The 5772-nt window shown below is 39.8% G+C and overlaps 1 long non-coding RNA gene across 1 annotated transcript; it reads left to right on the top strand.

The window, feature by feature from the left end:
* The first annotated feature begins 3717 nt into the window (after window positions 1-3717).
* LOC117536395 lies at window positions 3718-4343 on the top strand. The gene is made up of 3 exons (XR_004567553.1): window positions 3718-3738; window positions 3934-4157; window positions 4280-4343. It is a non-coding gene; the product is annotated as an uncharacterized LOC117536395 (long non-coding RNA).
* The last annotated feature ends 1429 nt before the right edge of the window (window positions 4344-5772 follow it).

Raw genomic sequence — 5772 nt, 5'->3', positions numbered from 1 at the left:
CAGTAACTCAGTTACCGTTACTACATGGTGCGTTACTCCGTTACTGCGTTAGTTTTTTTATATAGTCAACAGCCAGGCGAACAGAGATGAGAACTGTACTTAAGTACAGTACTTGAGTAAATGTACTTAGATACTTCCTGTGTCACATGCGGAGACGCGCTGTGGGCGTGTTTGTGTTGTTTACTAACAAGACTATCATGGCGGCGGCGGAGCTCAAGTCTAGTTTCTCCACCTGGAGATATTCTCACTATTTCACTTTTTTCGAGCACAAAGAAAAGAACGTTTTAGTTAAATGTAAGTTGTGTCTTGGCGAGACAAAGATCCTATCTACTGCCCAAACCAGTCATTAAAATCTCTTAAAACATCTGCAGAAACAACATGCTGGGACGAAGCTAGTAGCTAAGACCACAGAGACTCAGCCGACGCCACTCCACCTCCACCTAAGCAACAGCGGCTGGATTTTAACCGAGGGACTGCTAGCCAGGGAAACGTCGATAAAGCCATTGCACGGTATGTTGTAGAACACATGCAGGCTATTGCTACAGTGGAGTCACCCGCTTTCAGGGAGCTAGTTAGCATGATGCCATGTCAGGGCGGCACACGGCATATGGGACGGAAAACTTTTTCCAACTACCTGGAGAAAGAATATACAAAAATGGAAAGCCAGCTAATATCGATGCAATCCAGATTGCATATAATGCATGTCAAGTTGATCAACAGATTGTATTATTCTCCAATGCAATAACAGTACTGAAATGAAGGCTATAAGGGCATTAATGGGAGCCCTTTCCATAAGTAACTAAGACGTTACTTTTCACAGTAACGCATTACTTTTGGGTGTAAGTAACTAGTAAAGTAACGGAGTTACTTTTGACATGAAGTAACTAGTAATGGTAACTAGTTACTGGTTTTCAGTAACTAGCACAACACTGGTTATAATAGAATTATTGTTTCTTGTCACTCAAATATTACATGTGTTTTGACTAGATACCCAACCTACGAATCAGACACTGACTCTGAGCCGGTGGCCCAAAAAACGAGGGGTGTTATTCCGCAAAATGCGGTGACGTTACCCTTCATCCCACCACCGTGCTTCAGTAAGTCTAACTATGATGAGTCCACTATTGGTGGCACTCCAGTGTTTTTTTTTTAATTAGTTTTTATTGCACACACACTCACGTTTCGTTTCTATATGTTGATATGTTTCTATATGTTCCATTAGCTGCCAATTCTCAGGACCACCAACGACCACAACCCTGCATCTGTAAGTTTACCTTTCATGGCTCCTTTAATGGTGGCCGTTCATGGCTCCACACACACTCACGTTTCGTTTCTATATGTTGATATGTTTCTATATGTTCCATTAGCTGCCAATTCTCAGGACCAACACCACCTAAACGACATCAGCTGGAACACAAGGCGTCTGGGGTCTGTGGGTGAGACATTAACTGTTAAGAAGTTTTAGCCTAATCAGGGTATATGCAGGAATCCTGAAGCCAAATTTAATACCTTTTAAGACCTTTTTTAAGACCCTTTCCATACATTTTAAGACCTCATCGCAACTTCGAGTTCTAACCGGTTACATTGGTGACACACTTTACCTCACATTTACTATATTGATTGTAAGATAGCACAACTAAACAGAGTGCAGACAGACTACTGAATCCTCCTCTCCACATGAACTTCAACCTCTCTGTGAAGGTCAGGTTTAATGCAGTATGCTGCTCTGTTGCTTCTGTACTCTGTGCTCTTTCATTCCAGTAAAACTCCTCAGAAACCATTAGAAACCAGTATTTGACCAATAAACAAAACAATTGACAAAACTTTGAACTATGAAATATATTAAACTTTGGTGAGCTTCAGCGGGGTAATGCCATATAGGAGCTCCCTCACAAATACCCAGGGGTTAAATTGGGCTGGGGCTGTCCGGGGCTAAGCCCGGCACATAGGACGATGCTCTGACGTCATCACCCTCACACATTTGTTATGTTTACAAAAAACGATATATATGTTAAGACTTTTCTCGTTCTTAATATAGACTATATTTAGGGTCGATATGTGTTGACCTTACTTTAAAATAGCAGATCTCTGTGACCGGATATAGTTTGGCTTAGACCCCGGCCCCACGAGAACGCATACAGTAAAACGCATACGCAAAAAAGTCTTCCGTTCACACGCATTCGATTCATTAACGTGTCCGTTCACACTAGACCGCTGGAAACGCTGTAGTACATATGCCAGGCCTGTAAGTAGCGCTGCTGCCGCCACAAAATACACCAAAAGCAGCGAAGAAGACCCCGGAGCATGGTTGTTATGGTTGCCCTTCTGTTTATTCTCCGCGGTGGACGGCGTGTTCTCCTGCTGTATATCTCTCAGGTAGTCCACCAGCAGATAACCACCACAGAGCGGAGCATGGGTTGCATGGGGCCACCTTGAGGGGGTTTCCCGACATGTTGTTTCAGTAAATTAAAGGGTGTTTCATGTTGTCGTTGCTGTGGACCTTCTTAATACCTTGGAAAATGCCGTTTAATACTTTTGAATAGCCTTAATTTTCGCTAAATTGATTTATCAACTTTTAACACTTTTTAAGACCCCGCGGACACCCTGCTAATGTAACAGGTTCATAAATGTATGTATAAAATATATATAAAGATGTGTGTGTGTGTATGCACCCACACACACACACTTATATGCCAGTTTATTAGGTACATCTAAGCTAATGCAGTCTATTACAACAGTCCTGCAATAAATACCCCTTCCTAATTTTTGTTGAAAGAGTTTAAGAGAGATGGCGATTCAACTGTATGTTATTGCTGTTGATGTATTTATCTTATACACTTATATGTGTTGATTACTTTGTGCTGTGCCACTGCAAGTCCTGTTCCTGCCTATTGCCAACACTGCCTCTCATTTTCTCGCTTTCCGTTGCTGTCCACCATCTATTAGGCAATGGCATTTTCACAGTTACTCCACCTGAAAGACATCCACCATTTATGAGTCCAGATTTCAGTTACCCTGAATTGTCCACATTAAATGGTGAGTTTTTAGTGTAAATACATATCCTGAAGTGTACATGGAACTATTCTAATACATAATTCTCAATTTTAGGCCCACACACTACCAAAATCAATGGCATCATGAAGTATGTCGACCAGTATACAGTAGGGAAAAAAAGTATTTAATGCATAATTTTGATTCAGTAAACATAGATCCAATGCGGTTATTCATAGGACATTTTGACAAGACATTGGTATTTACTCAGGATTTCTTGAGTTAATACCAAAGTCTGGTCAACATTTTCTGTGAATAGCCATATTGGAAATACGTTTACTGACAAAAATGTTGATGCGTTGAATACGTATTTTCCCCACTGTATGTGCATATGCAAAGCTATACTGTAAGAATATTTTTTTTGTTGAACCTATAAATCCTTTAATTCAATGCTAGACAAATGATGTCGAATACAAAAACATATAAATACTGTATATTTATTAAACCAGTCTTATAAGTATTACAGTCTTTTAGTTTATATGTTTGTGTTGCCAATTTATTTTCTTATTTATGTATAATCTGCTAATCACTATTGATTTGCCTTTTGCCAAATAGCCAGCGACGGTCGGGACCAAGGAGGCAGGGGTCATTTCAAACAATGAATGGGGCCCACAACACCCAGAAATGAGCATGTCTTCAGGCCCACATTTAGGGTTGGGGGTGATAGTGCCCCGATTCCCTGCACAGGTAAGACAAATCGTGATAGTATTGTATCTTGAGTTACTCTGCGAATCCAACCCACACACATTTCCCCTATACTAGTATATTTTGAATGGTTAGGCTAAGTTTTTAATTTAGGAGTGATATCAAAATTCTATTAACTGACTAAGCATTATATGGTCTTGCCCTATCCAATATCTTTATTTGTCCACATTATTTCAGCTGCAGAGCTGCATGGCCTGTTGCTGCTAGAAAATATTAAGCAGCAGGTCAACCAGTTAGCAGGAGCTTTAGACATTTTGATGGCGAAAGTAGGATCAGGCCTGCATGCCCCAACCTACGAGATGCCCGAAGAGTTCCAATTCCCCCTCGACAGCGATGGGGAATTGGAGCGTTTCGAAGAGTGGCCCCGCAACCCTCTAAACGAAAGAATGAAGACAAATCTTGTAAGTATTTTTATGGGACATGTTTTCATATGCTCAATACAAAATGTTAGCCTTGTTTGTCTTTGAGTTTGTTGCAGTAATGTTGACATGTATATTCAGTTCAGTTTCCATTCTCCACCTAGGCGACTTCGCTCTCCTCTGTTGGAGGGGTGGACACTAAGAGGGTTGTGTGGAATATTCTGGCAAGAATGATTACCTGCATCGTGGCATGCAGGATCAATTGGAAGGGAGTAAACGGCAAAAGGGCCTTCAATAAAATGGCCATGAAAATCTGTCTTTCCAAATGTTTATTTCATCATAATGGTGTAAAAAGAATTAGATTGGCCTAGTTGAATTAGATTGCATTCACTCAATTTCCATCTTCTCATTTAACAGACACTTCTATCCTACAGGTAAAGTTTAAGCAACAGTTTGTTCTCTTGGAACTGAATCTATTACCTTAATCTTGTAAGCACTTTGTTTCACAACACTCCCTTAGCCTGTCAATCACTACCTTGCAAGTCTTTCACTTTCCATCCATGTGTTTGCATGTGCTGCAAAGTGTTTCTATTTGTTTTTACACTATGCCCATCATTGGCGGGCCAGGGGTTTTATGGTTAGGCCTTCAATGACGATTTATGTTTTGTAGGACTAAAAAACAATTGTATCGTTTTAGCATTTAAACGCACACTTTTCAAGCATTTTGACACAACATTTAAAACTCGGTAGCCCTACCAAGTTTAATCAAACACAAACCAAGTTTTACATTTTGCACATACAAATGTACAGCCTGTTGCTGCCTAGCCAGAAATAAACCCTGATAAGGATCACAATATTACATGAAAAGTATATTGTTAGAACAAGATGTTTATCATGTGATAACAATATATGTTTCACATTATAAAGTTAAAATGTTAAACCGTGAAAAACATCACTTTGTATGTTATAACGTGATGCTGATCTTTTTTTTCCCTGGCATGGCAGCAATAAGCTTTAGTACAAATGCGCTGCTCGACAGAATGCTGCATGTATTCTTGTTTAATTTCGCCATCGGGTGTTGCTCAAATGATTGGCAGGTGCTAATATGAATAATAATGTTGAATGTTCGTGTCGTAAGTTATTTTGTAAGACATATCCTTTACCCATCCTGTAGCCTTCCTCCAGTTACGCTTCGATGCTAACTCTGCCTTGCAGGCCCTGGCCGTATTCTCCATGTGTGCGTGACAGTATCAAGGTAGCCAAGCCTTGCTGTTGTACAATTCGCGGTTGCTTGTGATTGACTGATTAACTGCTCGTGCCTTTTTGGCATCACATTAGATGATTCATTAATTTGTGCGTGTCATGTGTTGCAACGGTCAGCAATTGTCTGCTCTACTGCACTGACTGGGAAATGTTCTATCGCCCCAGAAGAAACGGGATGAACAGGAAGATAATTTCTTTCAATAAATATTTGTTTATTTTAAAACTATTCATACATTTGTATTTATTTTTAAAACACTGATGGAAAGTGTTTATTTTTTAACAAACAAAGCGAGAAGGAAAACGAGGAAGGAAGGATAATGAGAAGGAAAACAGACATTTACAGTAAACTAACATATTATGTATGAATGCAATATTCGTCTTAATTTTGGCTTAG

The sequence above is a fragment of the Gymnodraco acuticeps genome, unplaced genomic scaffold (genome assembly GCF_902827175.1).
Source record: "Gymnodraco acuticeps unplaced genomic scaffold, fGymAcu1.1, whole genome shotgun sequence".
Taxonomy (NCBI): Eukaryota; Metazoa; Chordata; class Actinopteri; order Perciformes; family Bathydraconidae; genus Gymnodraco; species Gymnodraco acuticeps.
This window is presented reverse-complemented; position numbering and strand designations above follow the sequence as displayed.